The sequence below is a fragment of the Camelus bactrianus genome, chromosome 19 (genome assembly GCF_048773025.1).
Source record: "Camelus bactrianus isolate YW-2024 breed Bactrian camel chromosome 19, ASM4877302v1, whole genome shotgun sequence".
Taxonomy (NCBI): domain Eukaryota; kingdom Metazoa; phylum Chordata; class Mammalia; order Artiodactyla; family Camelidae; genus Camelus; species Camelus bactrianus.
In genome coordinates this window covers 1,673,712-1,697,445 of record NC_133557.1, presented here as the reverse complement: position 1 = coordinate 1,697,445, position 23,734 = coordinate 1,673,712, and the positions used below count along the sequence as shown (strand labels likewise).

The following is a 23,734-nucleotide window of genomic DNA, read 5'->3' as shown; positions in this document are numbered from 1 at the left end:
TTAGAAAGAAAGTAACTTCCCCAAAGAAAATTAGGTGACACTAAAAAGAAGGGGGATGGATACTGAATGGCCAATCGGTCAATCCATTGTACATACAATCCAGTCAAACATTGTTCCAACACTTAGAGTAAGCTCTGGCACACAACATACACTCAATAAATAGTTGCTGAATAAACAAATAACAAGAAGTTCTCAAAATGTCATATACAATATAATTCCACCAAGAAAATTACTGACTTTTCTCATTTAATCTGAGAAAAACTCTAGCACAGATAAGAGTAAATCTTTATCAGGAAAGGATGAAACAAAGACACGGAGGAAAAAGTAAGTGATGCACCTGTGAGAAATTGTTCTGAAATGAATAGAATCTATTGGGTTGTACACTCTTCTGTTAGACACTCATCTTTATTTACCACCACCATTAATGAATAGATTCTGCTGCTGCCAACTTGCAATAAACCCTATACTCTTTCTTGTTTACATTTTCAATACAACCATCTGCTTTGATTGATCAGATAAAAGCCATTTGTTTTTTGTCTCTCACACCTTGATACTCAAAAGTGTGATTGGAGGATCATCACTGTCTCTCCTGGAAGTGTGTTAGAAAGGCAGAATTTGGAGCCCCACTACGAATATACTGACTTCAGCACCTGCATTTTAATAAGATCCAGAGGAAAAGCCATATGTACGTTGATGTGTGGAAACAGTTAGCCTAGCCACGCAGCCTCATATGCCTAAAATGGCCAACTCTGCCTGTGATTCAGACCTGGAGGGAAGAAGTTTGTGAACAAGGCACTTTGGACATGGTGCCCTTGCTCAATGCTCTCAACCCAAATCCCTTAGATTTGCCCAAGGCAAATGGCAAATGGTTGCAGTGAGGCTCTGGCTTCTGTTGAGGTCCTGGACGTTGTGACCTCATACTCTGAACAAGTAAATGGAGACCAACACCATAGTCTAGCCAAGAACCTAATACAGACTCTGGGGGGAAATTTGGCATACAGAGACCTGTGGCCCCTGAGGGGAATGTTGATGTCAACTCAGTGTGAATGTGCTGGGTCCCCAGAAGTCCCAGTGGCAGGTGAGCAAGCAAGCTGGGCACTTCCTTCAGGTGGGAGAGCAGAGACAGGAGGAGTGGGGCGGGTGCCCATCTGCCCACTTCTACCCCACAGTCCCGGAGGTAGAGACCCCTCTGCCTTTCCACTGCCTGTGAATTCAAAATGCTCATTGAGATTCATGCTGAATGGAGAAAGAAAACACATCCATAGGCATGTCATTGAAAAAAGTCCTGATCTCTAAGGATAAAGAACACGTAGCACACTTGAAGGTGGAAAGAGTAATCTCCTATGAAAGAATGCCTTGTTGCTAACATTAGATAAAAGAGGATACTGGGACATCAATTTATATCCAGCTAAAATCTCATTAATACATCAGGGTGAACAAAAGCTATTTGAGAAGAGGAAAGAATTTGGAGAAAATATCACTTAAGAACCCCATCTGAGAAAAGAACTGAAAAGACTCTATTCCAACAACAAATGAGAAAATTCAGAAACCTGAAAAGACAACAGTAAGCAATTATTATACATAATATGTATGTTGCATGTATATATGTGGATATGTGGATATATATAATGTATGTAAGTTCATATATAGTTATTAAGCTATACAGATAAATATAAACAAAATTAAAAAATAAGAATAATTTAAGTAGCAATGTGTAATATCAGAAATTAGTGACATTAAATACAGGAGGACATATTTAAGGAAAAGTTAACCTTTAAAAGGTTAATAAATACTATACTTTATCTGTTAAGCCTAGAAAAAATGGTTACCAGGGAAGCAGTAAAAAGGTTTCAACATCTTTTTAGGGGAAGAAAAAATAAAAGTAGAAGAGGATAATGGAAGTAGGTTTGTAAAATCTCATTTTATTGGAATGGAGTAAGGTAGGAAGAAAACTGATTTTTCTTTGAGAGGCAGAGTAATCTCTTCTTTTTAAGAGTAGTAAACATTATTATTTGATCGTTTAGATCAAGAGAATGGATATGAGTTATCAATGGCAAGGAAGAATACAGTAGACTTTCCAAATTAGCAAAGAGGAAAAGAGAATAAACAGGAAAAGCAAGACAAAGGAAAAGAAGAAACAGCAATCTGTCCAACAGTGAACATAAAACAAGATCAAAGGAATACATGAGGTATATCAGTCGCCATATAAAATGTAAAAGAATAGGAATCTATCACAAAAAGACAGAGGCAACACATTTCTTTATAAAACAAACCACAGCCAGATGTTACATGTAAGGAACACTCTTAAAATAATTTTGAAGTAACAGAAAGATAAATGGAGTGGGCAAAGAGATACCAGGAAAATTGAAACAAAATGGAAGTAAAAGTGGCAATATTAATGTCAGCAAAGTGTAATTTAAGGGTAAAAGAACAAAACACGACCAAAAGAGACACCATAAAATGATAAATGCAGAATTGTAGAAGCAGCAGCTGTCATAACTGAGATGGGACAATTACCGTAGCATCTCAATACTTAAATTTATTTTAAAAGAAAAATCTGCTAGAAATATAATAATGGTAAAAACATCAATATACTTCTCTCAGAACTGAAAGTTCTAGTTAAAAAATAAAGGACACAAACTAAAATACACAAGTAATAAACAAGTTGATATGTCACGTTATCTTGGACGCACTTTTTCAAATACTCATGGGCTATTTTTAAAGATTCTTCATATATGTGGCCACTGAGGAAGAAAAACACTAGGAAAAATGTGTAAGTGGACAGTTTTTATAAACCGTATTCTCTGACTGAGAGTTAATAAAAGTAGAAAGAAAAAGTAAGTGGTAACCAAAAAGGTCTTAATGACTTGACAATGAAGCAGCATGCTTCTAGATAATCTTTGATCAAAAAGGAAATTAAAACTTGCTTAGAAGATAATGAAAAAGAGCACCCCATAACAATACCTACAGAACACATCAAAAGCTATATTCAGAGGAAAATTTATAGCCTTAATTGCCTTCACTATTAAAAAAAAGGCAGCTGGTGAATAATTTTTCATCTAAAAACTGAAATATAAAGAACAAAATTAAACAACAGTTAAGAAAAGGAAAGTTTAAACTATCTTAAAATGGAAAACAGAAAAAAAAAAAGGGCCAAATTAAAATATCTCATGATTCCAGTAAAGGAAAAGAGCAAAAGCAAAAATAAATGGAACAAAGGAAAGACTGAGACACAGCCACAGTACAAGAGAGATTAACGTCATCATAAAAAAACACATTATATGCAACACTATGGCTACAGATCTACAGATTAAATGAATAATTTTTTAAGCAAAATAGCTCTAGCCCACCAACTTTTCATAATATTTACCTTATTTTACTAGTTTCCTGTCCTTTTTATATGGCATCTCACTTCAATCAACCACCTTCTCTTTTATGTTCAACTCCCCACCCTCCATGGAATTTTTCTTTCAGTCAAGGGCCGGTTTAGCTTTCCTGGCTGAGTGTAGGTCTGGGAGGAGACCTGGTTTACTCCAGCTCAGATTCAATAAGGGTGGATTTTGTCCTTTCACTTTCTTATCTTCCTTCCAAGTTTGTGGAGAACCTCTCTTGTACCCCATTCAGCCCATATGTGGCATCACTCTCTTTCCTTTAATATTTCTAAATTCTTTCACATTCAATACAGTAGCAATTTCTAAAATTTCAGATTGTGAATAAAATATTACTATTCCAGGCAATAGTTTTATGGGAAAAGTAAAACAACCTGTTTTGATAATCTGGGAGGAAATTTTCTGCTAGATTTTAATTATTGAAGGTATTTCACAGGCACACATATGCACACACATACATAATATAGTTTATATTATCTCACCAGGATGATAGATCAACCATGATTCTCAGCCTCAAGAGATTTACAATTAAGTAGAGATGCTTAGAACTCACTAAAATTCTAGCAATTGCATAGCAGTTTACAGAGCTGGTAGAGACAGAACCAAAGGGGTGAGAGTCTAGCTCTGAGGTGCCTTTCACCATCCCCCCCAAACCTGGAAGCTCTTTCGGGCAAATCACATAGTTTACAACTTACTCTTAGAAAATTAAAAATAGTCTCATTTTCCAGATAGAAAAAAATCCAATATAATCAATATTAAATAAATGTTCACTCTTTGTATCAGTAAAAATTTGCTGTGTAACAGACCACTCCACAAACTAGTAGCTTACAACAGCTGCTAACTATTTAGCCTGCAGTTCTGTGGATCAGCAATTCGGGCTGAATTGCTGGGTTGCTTGGCTAGGTGGCTCTGCTGCTCCCACTGGGCTCCCTCCATACTGATGGTCAGCTGATGGTCAGCTGATGGTCAGCCTGCTCTCTGCCCAGGGATTCGGCTGAGGCAACTGGGTGGACTCAACTCTGGCCTATGTGGTCTCCAATCTTCCAGCAGGCTAATTCCTTCTTATTCACCTGGCACATTGGTCAGGGTTCCATAAGGGAGTCAAAGTGTTGGAAGGCCCTGAGGCGACATAGACCAGGAATTTGTGCAACGCCATTCCTGCTAAATTCTGTTGCCTAAAGGAAGTAACAAGTCCTGCTCAGATGCAAAGGGTGGGGAAATAGACCCTACTTCTACTTCTCAACAGGAGGAGCTGTCCAGGCATACTGCAAGGGTGTGGATACAAGGAAGGATCATGGTCACCTGGCAACATCACTACATACATCTTGTTTCCTTCTTGTAGGTACATGGCTAGCCCTCAGGAAAAAATGTGTCTCCTGCACCCACTTAACCCAGTTTCATTCAATTGATCTTCCTTTCACTTCTCCAGCTAGGGGTTACACACCAATCCCTGTGCTCCCACCTTTAAATTCCATGGGCACAGGTCAAGTTTTCCAAGTGACATCCTTCTCCTCACTTAACTTCACTCACTCTTACATCCCCCGTGCAGTGGGGAATGGTGGAGATGTGTACTCTTCAAGCAATTCTTTCCCTATAAATCCACACTATCAGTCTTTCTCACCTCTCTCCAGCTCCTTTTTACCATTTTTGAGTGAAGTGCTAAGGGGTTGAAAAGCTTGTTTCATGTTTTTCCTAGTTTAGCTTCCCCTAGAAGCAATGAGAGTTGTCAATGTAAGAAGATTAATTAGAAAGGTGATCCCAAGAAACACAGATTGGGGAGCAAGGGACAGAGACAGGGAGGAGAAAGAAGCCAGTAAAGAACGTTTTTCAATCTAGTTACCACTGTGGGCGAAACCTCTGAGAGTCAAGCTGACTCTCAGCTTGTGAGGGAGCTGGGGCATTTATGCACCACCATGTACAAACACACCACTTATACAATCACTCGATCATTGACAAGCTGTTCCCGATGAGCAGTTGTTAATTCCTGGACCCTTCCAACATGCTATGAATACATGTAGGCAGAGCAGGCACCAGCAGCCAGAGAAAACCATCGGTCAAGGAAAGCAGATGCTGGTGGTTGGGAAGTCCAGCCCTTTTACCTGAAGTGGTGAGAGTCAGGAATAGAGCTCCTGGCTCTCATGCTTGTCCTATGCAGATGGTGTGGCAACTCCATCAGACTCCAAAACAGCAGGAAATGTTGATAATAGCATTGTATTACAGATGCTACGCTCTCAAAATGTCATTTTCTTAGACTCAGCCTCTCTCAAAACTAGGTCTTTTCCCTCTAGCCAATCTCTATTATTTTTTACCAGTTATACATGTTTCCATTCCTATTGTTCAGAAAGTCTTTAAGGCTAAGGCTGAGATTCATCATCTCTTCCCTTTCTTCTATCTATCTTCTGTATTACCATCAATTCTCTCCTGCCAGCATCTTCTTCTCCGATGTATGTCTGGCATATACTACAGGGTCTGGCCCATAATAGAGGCTCAACAAGTATTTCTGGAATAAAATAATTAATAAGTAAGATTCATTATTCTTTGCAACCAGGCATTGGAGTATTTTCCATGTCAATACCAGATACAAAGTGTTCTTATATTTCCTCTTCTCAGCTCCCATGAGAGGTGCAGCCTCTCATTACCTGATTTTGTGTTAGTTTTAACCAGTGGTTTATCATGGAAGAAGTTCAACTTGACACCTCCCATTTGTCATAGTCATTCTATTTCCTGCAACTTAAATTTTGTTTTTTTTTTTTTCTGAAGGTCTGTGCCAATCACTTTCCATTTTGTAAGCATAGATTACCAAACATTTTCTGCATTATGCTCTAAGAATAAAGAACTGCATTTCTCTCTCCTTTCTCCATCCTGTCCTCTTCCTCTTTCCTGCTCTCTTTTTCCCTCTCTTTCAGAAACACGTACACACAGAACAGTTGAATCGTGCTTTTTAATGTTGCTCTTCCCGCCAAGAATTTCATTCCTCTGTCATCATCACCTATACACCTCAACTGTTTTTTTAGTAAACTTTCTATTGAGCTAATACACCCACATGGAAAAGTGCATATATCATAAAGCATAGCTCAGTGAATTTTCACAAGTGATCACCATGTGTGGCTGGGGCTCCTTCATCAGGTGCACCTCCAGCCTCTTTCTGTTGAGTGCCCTTCCTACAGGACCTGTGACAACCTCACTAAGGTTCACTACCCCCTCCCCCGTGGTCCTCATCCAGGTATGGAAACCCCCAAGCACCCTCTGCCTGTGGAAGCAGATAAGAAATAAACCTCTGTTCTGCTTATCTTTCCAACCATGCTGTTATTTCTGTTTTCAGTTTTCAAGTGCTACTGGCTTCCTTTCTAGCTCCTTCTTTGGTCTAATCATCTGTTGTTGCATCTCTTGTTACATGAGTTCCCCTGTTCCCTGTAGTTTCTTTGAGTGTGTTGAGTGTATAGTCATTCACTCAGAGGGGCCTCTCTTTCAAAGTAAGCTTCCCAGGAGTATCTTCACCTGTCCTTTGCATTTGACATTCATTCCCCCCTTTTGGAGAGTAAGTGCTACAACTTCTCTGTCTGTTTCACTCTCTGTCCCTTCTATCTCTATCCATTCTGTGCCTAGAACAGAACTTGGCACGTTGCCTGTGCTCAAACATGTGCTCAGTGAATACGGAGTGAAGCTTTGCCTGCTTTCCACATGGAGACCTAATCTTTGAATGGGAGCAACTCTCTTCCAACATTAAATTACTGGAAAATATCCAGATAGCTTTTTAGGGTGGGAGTGTGCAGATGTTTAGGCAAATACATAGACAACTGGGCCAGCCAGGAGTGTGAAAAAATCGCTGTGCTGTTTGGGAATAGTTTTCTACTCATTTTCCAGTTTCTGTCCTAGGAATCTTCTATCAGCTTTAAATACAAACACCACCACCCCACCACACACACACACACACACACACACACACACACACACACACACACACACACAGAGTGAGCTACCCACACACCCAGTTAGCATCGTTCTTTACAGCCAACACTGATGAATCGTTATGATGCTGTTGGCCACTTCTCCTCCTGAATCCACACTGCCGTAGCTCTAGGCCAATTCTCTAGAGGAAGCATGTAGACCATGAAAAAGAACAAGAATAAAGGTAGCATGTTCAAAGCATGTTTCCTTTAGCCCCCGCCCCACTGCTGCACCAAGCCAAAGAGAACATTTCAGGGGTCTACCTTCTTCTCCCTTTCTGATTCCCACCACGTTCCATTACTTTACCATTCCCACAGAATCCTCCAATTTATTTTCAGAGAATACTGCATCCTGCTTTAAATCTGAGTGTTTCTGTATTTATCTGTGGCATCTTCCTTGGAATTCATCTAAATGTATCCATATTCAGCTAATATTCTTTATTGTTTGTGGTCATGGGCTTCAGCTATCATCAGTGTATCTAGTTGGGGGTCTCAATTTTATATCCTATCCTCCCAACCCTCATGTGAGGGAAATAAGAAAAGGCCACTATTTTACCACTTTGTCCTGGAAGTCCTTTTTTTTTTTGTTTCATTGACTTCTCCCATTTCCTTTCTATACCCATCCTTGCCCTCTGTTTAAATCTTTCCTCTGCAGATTTATTCTTTTTTTTTTTTTAATGGAGGTACTGGGGATTTAACTCAAGACCTCATGCATGCTAAACATGCACTCTACCACTGAGCTATACACTCCCTCCCTTTTCCCATATTTTAAAATACCTTTTTAGTTTACTAAGATGCACCAGTTCAAACACTCTCATGTCACAACAGAATTCTGTTCCCCTTGCTGGAGAATAGGAAACCCTAATAGCAAATGAAAGCATTCCACAGGCTGTTTTCAAAGGAAGTTTTGGAATCAACATTCTCTTATCCTCAGCCACTCTCTTAGAATGACCAGTGTCCCAGAAGTGACTGAGTGGTAGCTTCTGAGATTTAAAATTCTGTGAAGTTACCTCCTAGCTCTGGTTACTCATCTTTATATCTTCATAGGGTACAATTACTCAATCACTAACAGCAAATCAGATTGTTGGGAGGAGGAACTGAGTTAGCCATCAATCATGGACCCATTGTAGAATCTAGAAAGGGAAGCCAGAAAAATCATACTGCTGAAATTTGGAAGTACAATTTCTCATGTTCCCTCCTGTAGCCAACTTGTCCATAGATGGTTTTGTGCCCTGAGAAAAATCCTTTGTCTGTTAAGGGCCAAATATATAAATGGACCCAATATGTCATACACATATACCAGCCCCCTGCCACAGAAGTAGTCAATGGTCATGGCTCTAAGTGGGCACACCTCTTTGCTCTCTGCCTCCACTCCCATATTACAGCTGGATGTTCATTGCTGCCCCCAGGATCATTGCCACTAGGATCTTTATAAACAAAGGGTTTGAGTATATGAGTTGTTTCTCAAAATGAGTCCTACAGAGTGCTAATGTTCCACAAAGATGTTTCACGGAGGGGCACTTAGGGAAAAGCTAAAGGTATGAACCTCCAGGTCATATCACATAAACCAATATAACCCCACTGTATCTGTCCTATATGTGGAATTCTTTACCTCATTCTGATTTTAAAAAAATTCACCTGATAAAAAGAAGTTTAAAGACTTCTGCAATCCAGATGATGCTGATGATGCATCAGTCTTCCACAACAGAAGACTCTTAACATGTGGATCTGTATTTTTATTAATTATTCTGTAGTTCATAATGGTTGGGATTTTCAAACAGCAATTTTCATTTTATCTTCCTTCTGTCCCTTCCATCAGTGTGCTGTTCAGATGGATGGTCTTTCCTCCTCTCCCGGGATTTGGCTGCCAGATTCTGAAGTCTCTTTCAGGCATATAATTGGATGGAAGGGGAACGGGAGGGGGTATTTTCCAGCTACAGTCATAATGGCTAGATGAGCGCCTGTCCCAATTCACTGAGTATATTGGCAGTAGTTGGATAAAGTCATAATTAAAATCAGCTTTGGTCTGGCTTTAGCACAAGGGTCAAAGCGGGCTGCAATATTCAGTGATTCTGAGAATATTCAAGCTGGTGGGGAAGACATCTTTGGCTCCAGTATCTCAAAACTTATCAAAAAGACAAGAACCCAGACACCTAAACATCCAATCTCTTATTCTTACTTTAACTGACTCTGTAGAATATGTGGCATTTCTGCCACCTTCACACACACTCTACACTCAAGATTATTGAAAATAACTTCATTTTTCTCCTCAAAATATGAATACCAGTAACATTAACAGGCTGTAGCTGAAGTATTACAATGTTCCTTGAAATAAAATGTTCCAAATCCTATGGTTAAATAATAATTAAATAGCCTAAAATAGTTTCATGCTGTTAAAATTTTAAAAAAAAAGATCTGAAATCAAGTGTTTATTATTAGCCAGAATGTGATAAATCTTTTTTTTTTAATTGAGGATGGAGAGGTATGCGTGCATGTGTGTGTTTATCATGGCTATTAAACTTAATTTGGTGCTCACTGAACTGTAAAATAAATGAAGAATCATACTACACTCTTTATGTCAGCCAAATGCTTGGAGATTAAAACTCATCAGAGATCTATTTGAACAGGTGCACATGGGGGTTTTTCTGCCAAGGGGATGGTTCTGCTAGCAACAAAATTCTGTTTCTCTCCCCCAGTTCTAGCCAGAGGGACTGTTTATCGGGCTCTGACTTCAGCTCAGAAGTGAGTGTGGGTGTTTTGGGGGCTGATCTGGTGAGCTGGCTGAGCAAGAAGGTTGACTCACGTAGACACACACCCACACACATACACATATGCAGCAGCATCCAGGGATAAATCAGGTGTCACCTCATAGGACCTTGGTTCTGTTTCCATATTTTTAGCTGTAGAAGAGGGGTGTAAGATAGAAAAAGGGTATGGTTTCCTATAATCTGCTTTCAAATAGAGCAGCAAATTCGTAAGTACAGTGGAAGGGCATCCATAAATAAAGCTTTCATGAGTGGTTTGTGGCTTCCTTAAGTATACATACACAAAAATAGAGTACCTATTTTTTTTTAATTTTTGTATACATCCAAAAATATTTTAAAATTCTAGCATATGTATATTTTCAGCAAGAAATGAAATATCCCTCTGGCTTTCAAATTCTGCCCAGGGCTGTCAAGCTGTGAAAGAGAAGGCAGAAGCTGCCGATCTAAGTTCAGCCCAGAACAACCGGCCTCTTTCTGTTACCCTAGGGAAACTCTAGGTCCAGGTCTTGGCTGCTTAAGGAGATTCTCCCACCAGAGTTAGGAGGCCCCAAGTTGAACCAGAATCAACGGCCTTATTAAAGGAACTGAAAGTGGCACCCTGTTTCATGATTTGAAGGCCACCCAAATATTGCAAGCACCATTGCTTTATTTCTCTGACTTAAATCTCTTTAAATAGGTATGCTTCTGCACTAAAATCCTCTTCTGAAATGCAGATGCCCACAGAGAAACATAACACGTCATGGAACAAGTGAGTTGCACAGACCCACTTTCTCTGTCCCTGAGGTCAGGATGGAAGAATAAAATTAAATGGAGGAAGTAAAGATTTTGACAGAGAAAGATGATAACGATGATAGTTACTTGGTGGCCCAGGAACTATATTTCCACTTTAGTTTTGCTTAAATCTGGTCCAAGGCTATCCAAGCAAGCTTTATGTTTCCAAGCACCACTGTCCAGTTTTAAAGTTCACCACTAAACATAGAAGTTATAAGGAGGTAAACCATCCAGCAAAAGCACTAAACAGATAAATAGCAAAGTCTAGTCAATCACCAAGGTGGCTGAATTCACCTTCTAAATGTCTCTGCTCCTTCTTCTTCCCACTTCTACCTCTGCCATTCACCTCTAAGTCATTATCACTCTACAGCAGCCCCAGAAGCCCTCCCCACATTTATTTTCCCCCAACCTTAATTCATTTTCTCAGTGTAGCCAGAATGATTTTTTTTCCCCTCAAGATGCAAATCTGATGAGGTCAGCTCAGAAACAGAAAGTCTTAATTGGCTTTGCATTGCCCATAGGACAGGATTCAGACTCCCAAAAGGCCCACGGGCTCTACACGTTAGGGGTTTTCCAGCCTCATTCCACCTCTAGCAATGAGTTTCCTTGTCCCACTTGCTCACCATGAGCTCTTCTTCCCATGTCTTTGCAACATTCCCTCCTTTTGTCATCTACCCACCCTTGAGATTCAAGGCTCTCTCCCTCAGAGAAGACTTCCCAGGTTCTCTAATTAGGTCAAAGCCAGCTGTAAACAATAGGCCCTCTTGGCACCATATTTCTCTCCTTATAAATAACCACCACAGTTGAAATTGCCCATTGGCTTTGTATATTATCTAGTTAATGTTCCCCTCCCCAATTACATTATTGTGAGTGGCAAATGAGCAGGAAGAAAGTACAGTTTATTCATTCATTGGGTACATAGCTAGCCCATATTTCCCAACCAGTTGGGTGTGTCCATACATGAATTCTAGCCAGTGGAATGTGGATAGAACTGATGTGGACCATTTCAAGGAGATGCCCATATAACATTCTCATGTGCAATACTCTGTATGCTTTTTCCTTAAACCAACTGGAATAGAGAAGAGGACAAAGATTTTGGAAGTCATGTTTTGAAGATGGGGAACTCTGAGTCACAAACAGGGGAAAATTTACCCAAACCAGAACATCTATATTGGGCTTCTCACTGTGTTAAGTCATGGAGATTTGGGAGTTTATTTGTTGTAGTAGCTAGCATTGCCCTAATAAAACACGATTCTATTCCCCATGCCTCGCACAGTATCTAACACATAGTAGATATTCAATAAGTATTGATTAAATTAAAGTGTTGTTTCTAAGTATACTAGACATCTTTTAGAACGAATTAAGGTGATTGGGAATCTGTATTTGACCAAGACTATTAAGAGTAATGTCTTCTTTCTAAGGTTATTTGTCATGGAAATCAAGATGCACGGATACCAAGTAGAGATTGAGTTTTTATATAATAAAAAATGATTCATTCTTAATTTTTTTGATGTACTTAAACAAGGTAATTGTATGTGTACCCAAATTTAATGATAACCAAAACAGTACTAATACACTAGTTTTAGCTTTTAGAGTTCCCCTCTCACCCAGCTGGAAACTTCTATGAGCTAGCACTGCAGAAATGAAGAAGTAGATGCTGTAGAGGTGAGCAGACCTGGGTGTGACATTCTCCATTCCAAATACAGGCTGTTTCACCCTGGGCAAGACCTATAACCACTGTCCGAGCTTCAGTTCATCCCCTGTAAAATAAGAATCATAATAAAAGAGTTCCTGATGTAGTATTTGTGAAGTATTTACCAGAGATGGAACACTTTTGCAATTCAAAGAAAAAGAATGAAGGAAGTTGAGGGGAATAACCCTCCCAGACTTCAGACAATACTACAAAGCTACAGTAATCAAAACAACATAGTATGGGCACAAAAACAGATCTGTGGATCAAGGGAATAGAATACAGAGCCCAGAAAGAAGCCCAAATACCTACAGTCAATTAATCTTTGACAAAGTAGGCAGGAACATACAACAGAAGAAAGACAATGTTTTTGGCAAGTGGTGCTGGGAAAGCTGGACAGACGCATGTAAATCAATGAAGTTAGAACACTCACATCATAGATAAAAATAAACTCAAAATGTCTCATTAAAGACTTAAACATAAAACAAGACACAATAGACCTCCTAGAAGAGAACATAGGCAAAACATTCTTTGATATAAATCATAGCAATGTTCTCTTAGGTCAGTCTACAATAGAAATAAAGGCAAAACTAAACAAATAGGACCTAATTAAACTTACAAGCTTTTACACAGCAAAGGAGACTATAAATGAAATGAAAAGACATCCTACAGAATGGGAGAAAATATTTGCAAACAATGCGACTGGAAAGGGCTTAGTTTCCAGAATATACAAACAGCTCATACCCTGCAATAACAAAAACAATTAAAAAAAACACAACCAAATAAAAAAAATGGGCAGAAGACCTAAACAGACATCCAAGGAAGACATACAAATGGTCAATAGGCACATACAAAAAAATGCTCAATATCACTAATTATCAGAGAAATGCAAATCAAAACTACAATGAAGCAGCACCTCACACCAGTCAGAATGGCCATGATTAAAAAGTCCACACACACACACACAAATGCTGGAGAGGTTGTGGGAAAAGGGAATCCTCCTACACTGCTGGTGGAAATGTAGTCTGGTGCAACCATTATGGAAAACAGTATGGAGATTCCTTACAAAACTAAAAATAGACTTACCATATGATCCAGCTATCCCACTCCTAAGCATGTATCTGGAGGAAACTCTAATTTGAAAAGATAAAAGCATACCAATGTTCACAGCAGCACTATTTACAATAGCTAATTTAGTGCATCTATATCAAGACTTTGCCCTCTGCTCGTAAGACTCTCAACGCATAAGCACATGTATACTTGTGAAAGTACAGTTTGATTCTTAAGAACCTGGGCTCTGAGACCAGCTTGCTTGTGCATGCGTTGTGGCCTTACCAGCACTATCTGTGGTTATTTATGGTGACTTTTAAAGTCTCAGTGCCTTTATCCATAATCTGTGGCAAATAATTGTCCCTACTTCATAAAGTTGTTATGTCAATTAAATGACGCAATACATGCAAAGTGCTTAGAATACTTCCTGACACAACAGAGGCATTAAGTAAATGACAGCTATAACAATAATAACAGTTATGATGATGCTGATTTATGTGTGTGTCTATTTCTCTAGAGGAAACAAATGCTAAAAGGAAAACAAAAGGCAACTTAGCAGCACTTTCGTAAGGGCTTTGAGTTCACGTTCAAGTATAAAACTCTAGTGAACCAATCTACACCTAAACAAAATACTTGAGTCTTTCACAGAGTGGAGGGTGGACTACAAGATGGTTCAGCTCCCTCTAAGTGTCATTCTCCAACACTCCCACCCCACCCTGGGGCAACAGCACCTTCACCCCAGTGGGAAAGCAGCACTGGAGCAAGAGGGGCTTGAGCGGCACCAACCCCAAGCTGGCTTCGTCTACCCTCAAGCATGCACTTTTCTGGGCAATGGCAGTCTTTGCCCTAGCAGGGAGCTGCGCCAAAGCAAGAGGGGCCTGAGCCGTGTGGTACCTGGTGCAGGCTGGGGCACGTGCTGGGCAGTGGCAGGAAGCCTGAGCTTTTTAAAATCTGCTTCCTCTACCTTTTTCCTGGGAGTAAGCAGACACATGTCTGAATTCTTCATGAGCAGTGTCTCAGTTTCTTACAGCCCCCTGGTAAACTCCATGGCTTTCAAACCAACTACGGGGACTCATTTTCCCAGTGTCCTACTCCAGGCCTGGGATGCCCAATGTGTACCTCGAACCCCTCCCTCCCCAGAGAGGATCCCTGAGCCCCCTGCTCCTCTGTGTCCCCTCCGAGGGGCACGGGTCCCAAACTGATCGCTTCTCTTCCCTTTGTATCCTACTTTGTGTGGATCAATTTTTACAGCCTTGCTTGTAGAAGAGTCTGCCTGCCAGTCTCCAGTTTGTTTTTGGTGAGACTCTCTCCACATGTAGATGCGTTGTAGATGTGTGCATGGGGGCAGGTGAGATCAGTATCCTCCTAGTCTACCATCCTCATCTCTTCTTCTGGTATCTATGTTATGATCATTTTTATCCTAAATATTTTTAGTCTCTATTTTCTATCTTTCCCATCAGCTAATAGCATTAAGATGACCTGGTTAGCTCTGCCTTGGAAGGTTTGGATTGACAAGGCAGTGAACTCTGAGCTCTCCCTTCTGCTCCTTTGGCAGCCTAGAGTCTCTGAGCCCTCAGCCCTCTAGGCAGAGTCAGAATCTCTCCTCCTCTCCTACCCCGGCCGAAAGGAAAATGAAATTATCTAAACCAGCCAGAGTCCAGATCAGCAGAAATCTTTCTGGGCACTGCCTTCTTTCTTTACAAGAGGGGGTTGATATCTGAGCCAAGGAGGGAAAGCTGGAAGAGACAGTTGCAAATAGTCTTAGAAGGAGCATATCCAAGTGTGCACATCCTCAATCTCACTAGACATTTGACCTTGGGTAAATTACACACCATCCTTGTACCTTATTGTTTTCAGTTGCTAAATGGAGATAACAGGGTCTAATTCACAGAATTGTTGGAGGCTTAAGTGTGGAAATCTACGAAATTTATTGCAATGACTAGCACTTTGTCAGCATTCCATAGGAAGGTAATATTGATCATTCTTTATCTAAGCTCCTTATGTTTTATTCTCTTATATCCTAATGGTCTTCTGGCTTTGGTTGTAGAAATACATGCCCCCACGTTTTCCTTTTTCTTTTCTTTTCTCCTTACATTTTTCTATTTTTAAATTAATCATTTATTAGTTCAGAAAAAAAGGCTAAGACTTTAGAAAGTCACAAAGGATTGCAAGACACATATCTATCTTAAACACACACACACACACACAAACACACACATACTCATAACCAAAATTGCATTGCCATTCTCTTGGGGGTCAATTCAAACCTTAGTTCACTTCTCAGCTTAACCATTTTCGATCTGTATAACCAGTGGCTATTATTTAATCCTATGAAAAATGAAAATGGGTCTATAATCCCAGCTCTGTAGTTACAACTTAAAAAACAATTGCTTTTAACCTTGAGTTTCCCAATCTGGAAAGCAGGGGTACTAATGATATCAATTTAATAGTGTTAACATGAGAATTAAATAAGACAAAAAACTGGAAGTTGGCTGTCATACATGAGATCAATAAATAATGGTTGCTACAACCCAGCAGCCCCACTCCTGGGCATATATTCAGAAAACATGAAAACTCTAATTTGAAAAGTACATGAGATACATTCACCCCAATGTTTATAGTAGCACTTTTCACAATAGCCAAGACATGGAAACAATCAAATGCATACAGTGGATGACTGGTTTAAGATGTGGGATATAGATATAGATATAGATATAGATATAGATATAGATATAGATATAGATATAGGTAGATAGATATAATGGAATATTACTTAGACATGAAAAATAATGAAATATTGCTATCTGCAGCAACATGGATAGACCTAGAGATTATCATACTAAGTAAAATAAGTCAGACAGGGAAAGAAATGTTGTATGATATCACTTATATGTGAAATCTAAAATAATAGTACAGATGAATCTATATACAAAATAGAAACAGACTCACAGGCATAGAAAACAAACTTATGGTTACCAAAGGGGAAAATTATGGGGGTAGGGATAAATTAGGAGTACGGGATTAATAGATACAAACTACCATACATAATATAGGTAAGCAACAAGGATCTACTGTATAGCACAGGAAAGTATACACAGTGCCTTGTAATAACCTATAATGGAAAATAATCTGAAAAATTATACATATATATGTGAATCACTTTGCTGTACACCTGAAGCTAACACAATATTGTAAATCAATTATACGCCAATAAAAGTAAAATAAAATTTAAAAAATAATGGTTGTTGTCTTTTTAAAGCAACAATTATAATTCTCATAAAGCTTTAACGAGACTTAAGTGAACTAATAGATAAAAGGCTTTGCACAGAGTAGGAACTCTGAAACTTCTAATTTCCACTTTCTCTTTTTTCCTTCTCTGCTCAGTGAAAAAAACACCACTTAAATGGGTTGATGGGAATGCTCATTGTGGATAATACACACAATTTACTGAAGCAAAGTGGACTAGGTTATTTCTTTTGGCCAGTGCTAGTAATAATGTCTAGCACATAAAGTTTCACTCAGAAATAGACTTAACTGACCCACTGAGGGGACTGTGAAACCCCCTTGACCTCAACCCAGCCAGCATTCCTCCTGCCAATGGTAGATGCCTGAACTCCACTGTCTCTCCCTTACTTCTGACTTTGATGCATGTTAACCCATTAATCCTCCTGCAAGAAATACATTCACGTGAGTATTTATACCTTCTCTAGAGTATGAGAGTGAGAGAGATTTATAAGCAGGTTTTCAGGATGCACAGTGAGGGATTTATGTGAAGGAAGGAGGACAGGAGGAGAGGAATGCTGGACTCCAGAGAGAAATGGGAGGAGGAGACACAAACCTGGAAAGGGAGTACACTGAAGACAAAGAAAATGTTGTCTATTTTGGATATTTGCCCAGATTTAATCCTCAGTTCCAATATACAAGGGGCCTCCACTACACATTGAGATACCTGAGTGGGTCTCATCCCACAGAGAGAAGCACACACATTCCTACCTTAACTCCTTGCTTCAGCCCTAGGAACTGGTGACCCTAGCTCTTCAACTCTTCTCTCATCAGGGTAGAGCTTTTGGGGTATATCTTCATGAAATATACTTCAGGGAAGATGGGACCAAAATAATGTTTGGTTTATAAGTTCTAAAATGAAAGGTGAAATTACTCACCATTTTAATTCGTGATTGTATGGAATAGCTCCCCCCAGGACTGACAAGGGAAAAAGCAAAAAAGAAAGAAGAAACATGTTTCATTTTAAAAATGCCTCCGTTTGAACAATTATCCCCAAAGACAATGAAACAAGCTATTTTAAATGAGTTTTTTCTTAGGACATGACCAGACGTTTTACCATGCTATATGTGGTGTTCTGGAAATGGGGAAGGCGGGATGGCTGAAAGTCCAGGAAAGAAGTCATAATCTGAAGTAAGCAACAATAAGACAGAAAACCGTTCTTAGGGTTTCAGGTATACACATCGTTGTTCTGTTCTTTCTTAAAGTCTAAATGTAAAATATTTAATTCCATGTTTACTTAACGATGCACAGCATAGAAGCATGGATATTTCTCCAGGCGTGACCACACGTGACAACACTCTCAAGATCCCTCAGTCAATTTCCTCTTGCACTATGTCTGAGGGACGTTGACTGAGATTTCACATTCTGTGGATTTCAGCCATCTCTTCAGTTTCTCCGTGTTACTGAAATCTCATTGTTGCACTCAGAATTTGTCTTCTCCTTGAGATCACTTTCAAAGCATTTCACTGCCTGTGACAAGACAGAATAAGTAAAATGCTGATGAGTTTGGATTCCTTTCCCCAGTCTCTCAGCTTTTCTATCTTATAGTTTGGCATCTCATTCCTCTATTATATCAGATGTCACATTAGAAATCCTTGCTTGATCTTGAGATGGAACAAGGGTGCTCACTGACATGGCACTAGGAACAGCTTGAACTCAATATTTAATCACCATCACTTTTGAACCATTTAATGGTGTAATTAGGAAAAATTCAGAAACCATTTGAAAACTTCACATAATGACAAATCCAGATTTCAGTGAGCCTGTTAGATATACAACGACCAGTACCAGAAGGATGAGTCAACTTCTCAATATTTTCAGAAATAATATTTCAGACTAAAGTATGAGCTGGATGTTCTATTTTGGTCTGTTCTTCCTCATTTTTGTATGTTCTCCTCTCAATTTTCTTGAAAGATGTTACTGAATTTTAAAAACTGATGATAATCTTCAAAGCTCTCACTTAAAAGTAATGATTTAAAATTTCAGTAATCTGAGATAAAGTCTTGAAAAAGAGGTGTCATTTTCTGGATCAAAAGATTAAAAAGATTTATTTTTAAACCCATTAATTCTGGACTAACTGGTACTCCATTTGATTTATTATACTGAGACAAAATCATTAAGGCACCCCACTATTTGCATTAATAAATTTATTTAAGGAGTCCCAGATGAAAGGGTTATGGAGAAGACACAGCACTAGGCTGTCTATATATTTAAATGAAAATATATTTATTTTTCAATTAGTAGTTTCCCTAAAAAGTCACTCTGTATATTGCAAATTTGACTTCAGCAGGAAAGATGCCACAATTATTTGTTTTCATTGCATTACTAAATCAGAAATGTTCAATGAAGCAAATAGATTGCATATTACATACAAATGTGCTGATAATATTCATTAGATAACTATGATATTTCTCCTAGAGGGTGGATACTCAGAGTGCCTAATTTCCAACAAAATTATGTGTTTGCTATGATATGTTTCTCATGCTTTCTACAAATCTTTAATTTTACTTTAAAATAGATGTTGGATTTCATGCTCCTGCAAGAGGAAAACCTGAATTCACAAACAGAGGCACAAGACATGAGATACATTAAAAATATTTTGCAAATAGAATATGCCAGAGTTAGCAGAAAAGTATGCTTTGGGGGAAACTTCTATTATGAATAAAATTGTTGTTTGTCACTCTTATTTTACCAGGAGGCAAATTAGTCATCGCATAGCCTGTTCCGTTTTTTTCTTGGAATCAGGTCACTTAATCCCTTCTGGGATGTATTTAGAATGAGAGCCTATATTTTCTTCTCAGATTAATCTGGAGAGAATTTCAAGATGCAAGTCTTCATATAATAAAGCGTATGGAAATGGAGTCTAAAGTGTCTGACACTTTTAATGATACAGCTTCGTCCACAGTGGCATTACTTGTGAATATAATTTAAATGAAAATGAAGGCGAACCAAATCCCCACATGGCCTCAGCAACTCTAAAATTATATTCCTGTTATGTGCTTTACACATCCTATACCCTAAATACAGCTTGTAACCTCTAAATGCCAGCATTTGTGTATGGAAACCTATTTCTGTGCACAATACGTCATCTGTTCCCAGAGTATAACAGTTATTGTTCGTACTTCTTGGACAAGAATCCATGTTTAACAACACTTGAGATTTAAAGTTAGAACTAGCCAAATGCAGGAAATTCAAACGTTCAGCTGGACAGTCCATTTTCTATTCACCACCTATTCAGTTTTCTTCATTATTCTAAATATAATGGCATACCCTGAGTAGGGAGAGTTAGTTTGCTTCAGGTCCCTAACTTAAAGGCTGAACAACCATTGCCTAGTTATTGAACCAATAAGAGAAAGAAGAGAAATCTCTAAAAGAAACCTGCAAGATACAGTATTTCCTGTTTTTATAAAAGAATCAAAATAGGGACTTGAATGCTATTTGGAGCCTTAATCACACAGGAAGAAGATCTAGAGAAAATCAAGATAGATAGATAGATAGATAGAGGGTAACAATTCTCAAATGATCTGTAGTAAGGGGCCAGTTTATTTTATTTTTAATTTCAGATATGTCAAAGATATATACATTTGCAGAATTTTAAAAAATGATTAATGGAAACTGAAATAAAAAATAAGCAAAGACATACAAACCACAAGCCCAGACTTAAACTCACCAGCCAAGGAAACTACATTGTAATGAATATTACCAGAAAAAGAACAGCAGGAAAATTGCTTAGAATCTCCTAAATGCTTACTCTCAACTTCTACACTTTTCCAATCACAGACTAGCTCCAGTCCACGGACCACATTCTGAGAAGCACTGAGATAGAACAAATATCCTGGCTTTGCCTTTCTATTTATTTCATACTTGGTACATAGTTCAGGATTTCTAAACAGTGTGTGAGCAGCAGCATTTTCGTGAAACAAGTAATGTTTTTCTTCTTTTTCTTCTATGTCTGTGTATCCTTTTCTGGTAGCTGAGAATGATGCTGAGAAGCCGAACAAGGTGCCATGTGACAGAAAAATGTTACAAGTGACTCTGACTGTAAAGAAATATAACCCCCTAAGAAAGGAAAGGATCATGAACTTCTTGATGAAGTGTTTCCCACTGTGGTCATGGATTAGTGGAGGGTCATAGACTTCTTTCAAGGCGCAATTATTACTATGTGCACCGAATAATGTCAGCAGCCTGAATAAATGCTTCATGTATATGAATTCTCCTACATTTCCAACCAATGGATGCAGCTGTCATTAATAAAATATATGTTCATTTATCGGTCTTTCTGCTGAAGATGATGGGGTAGAGAGACTCACAGCTCACCCTCTCCCAAAAATACACCAAGAATTACATCTACAAACTCACTGAATTGCATAGGATATCTGAATTCAGGCAGAGTGTCTCTCACTTTGAAATACGTGAGGATTCTCACAAAATCTGGTAAGAGAAAAAAAGAAAAAAATCAGTGCAGGACCGGTCCTGCAGTGAGGGAGTGACATAGGAAGAAAAGCACCCTCACGGTGGGATGCCCCCTCTCCAGCTGGGAGGTCAGCAGGGACAGAAATGGAGATTCTGAGGCTTGGAGGAGAAAGTGTCAGCCACTTGGCAGACAGAACTAAGGAAAACTGGCACAAAGGGCCCCTGTGATCCCCAGCTTTAGACATTAAGTTGGCAGGGTAAAGCCAGGATTGGCTGCTGGAGATGGGTGAGGAGCCCAGGCAGAGGGCTGGGGCCCATGCACAGAGGCAGCCTCAGGGGACTGGAGGGCAGCACGAGATTTGGGTGGGGATGTGTGCAGAACAGAACAGCCTGAAACCCCCATAAAAAGCACCACTGCTCGTATGTGTGGGAGGAGGGGCACAATGCAGCCATGCTACAGCCACTTTCTCTGTATGGCTCCATTGTTGGTGTGTTGTCCTGAGAAGAGAGGTGGGTCTTCATCTCAGCCATCACTGCTGCATTCCAGCAGGGCTGAAAGCTGGGTCCATACCCAGCAGCCCTGCAATTTCATAAGCGGGGCTGAGTATGGTAATTTACAACAGGAGGGCATACCGTACATGGAGGCAGGGCTGGGGTCTGCACTGGCTCTGTGGCACACCATGGATTCAGGTCTGTGAATGCATGCTCGCTGTGGCAGGTCCTAGAGCCTGACAATGCTGGATCTTCACTGGTGGTTCCTGGGGCCCAGAACTTGGGGACACTGGAGTGGGCGGCCAACATTCTCACAGCTAAAGTGGGGACAAAGGCAGTATCAAAACAGAGTATTTTGTAAGCCCTCATAACAAGTGACGGCACCTCCCAGTGGACATCTCCTGCGGAGGTATACTCAGCAACTCTTCTTCCCAGCTGAAGCACTACAAACCTGCCTCCCACACAGCACAACTCAGAAACAGGCCTAGAAGCCTCCATTCCAGCAACAGGGGAGCAGATCTGGCTCCCATCAAGGCTGTGACAACCACAGATCAAAAAAAGAGGCCCTACTCAAGAACAACAATCAGTGCAGGCTCTAACCACCATAACACCAACCACACCCCTACTCAGAGGGATAACAGCCAACACATATGGAATAAAGACATGGTAACCATCCATACTAAGAACAGCCCTCACAACAAAACAATTAGAAGCATACAGTCTACACAGAAACGTTCCCACTTTGAATAAAAACAAAAAATACAACAGCCTTTCCAGACCTCAGTAGACAACTGATACTCCTAAATCCATAGAGCCAGAGGAATACAAGTAAAATGACCAAGCAGAGGAACCACCCCCAATTAAAAGAACAAGAGAAGTCCCCTGAAAGAACGAACAATGAGATAGACTGTGACAGTCTACTAAACACAACTTCAAAAAAAGGAGTGATAAAAGCACAGAAGGAACTAAGAGCAACTATGAACAGAGACAGAGAATACTATAAAAAGGAAACAGAAACTATAAAGAGGAGCCAACTGAAAACAGAAAACTCAATGGCTGAGATAAGAGCCAAGCTAAAGGCAATCAAAAGCAGACTATATAATGCAAAGAAATAAATAGGTGACTTAGAATACAGGATAACAGAAGTCACCCAATCAGAACAGCAGACAGAAGAGCAAGTAAAAACCAATGATAGCAATATAAGGGGCCTATGGGATAATACAAAGCATGCCAACCTATGTGTAATAAGGATCCTAGAGGAGAAGAAAGGGGGATTGAAAAGGTATTTGAAGAAATCATGATGGAATACTTTCCAAACCTAAAGGAGGAAACAGATATCCAAGTACAGGAAGCACAAAGGGTCCAAAACAAGAAGAACCCAAATAGACCTACACCAAGATGTATTATAATTAAGAAGACCAAGGTTAAAGATAAAGAAATGATTCTAAAGGCAGCAAGAGAAAAAAAAATGAGTTAGTTATAAGGGAACCCCCACAAATCTTTCAGCTGATTTCCCTACACAAACACTGCTGGCCAGAAGGGAGTGGCAAGATATATTCAAAGTCCTGAATGAGAAAAAGGTGCAACCTAGATACTATCCTTTATAGTAGAAGGATAGATTAAAAAAAATTCACAGAAAGCAAAAACTAAAGGAATTCAGCTAAATCTATACAAAAAGAAATACTGAAAGATATACTCTAAATAGAAAAGAAGCAGGATGCTATAGAAAGGAGAAAACCATAATTGGAAATACAATAACTACAATGAGTTACAAAAAGGATAAACATGAAGATGTAAAAACAAAAGGACATCAAAATCATAAAAGGTAGAAGAGGGAAACAGGAAAATATAAGTTTTTCTCTCTCTCTTTTTTTTTCCCCTTCATTTTTTTAGGATGTATTTGAGCCTACATGACTACCAGTCTAAAGCAAACAG

The 23,734-nt window shown here is 39.3% G+C and overlaps 1 long non-coding RNA gene across 1 annotated transcript in view; it reads right to left on the bottom strand.

Annotated features, from left to right (window-relative positions):
- Window positions 1-11,796: 11,796 nt before the first annotated feature.
- LOC141574018 (uncharacterized) overlaps window positions 11,797-23,734 on the bottom strand; it is a 33,562-nt gene continuing 21,624 nt past the window's right edge. The window contains exons 2-3 of the long non-coding RNA XR_012500528.1: window positions 21,941-22,116; window positions 11,797-18,364 (exon numbers count right to left, since the gene is read on the bottom strand). This is a non-coding gene — a long non-coding RNA (uncharacterized LOC141574018). The remainder of the gene's footprint in view (window positions 18,365-21,940; window positions 22,117-23,734) is intronic.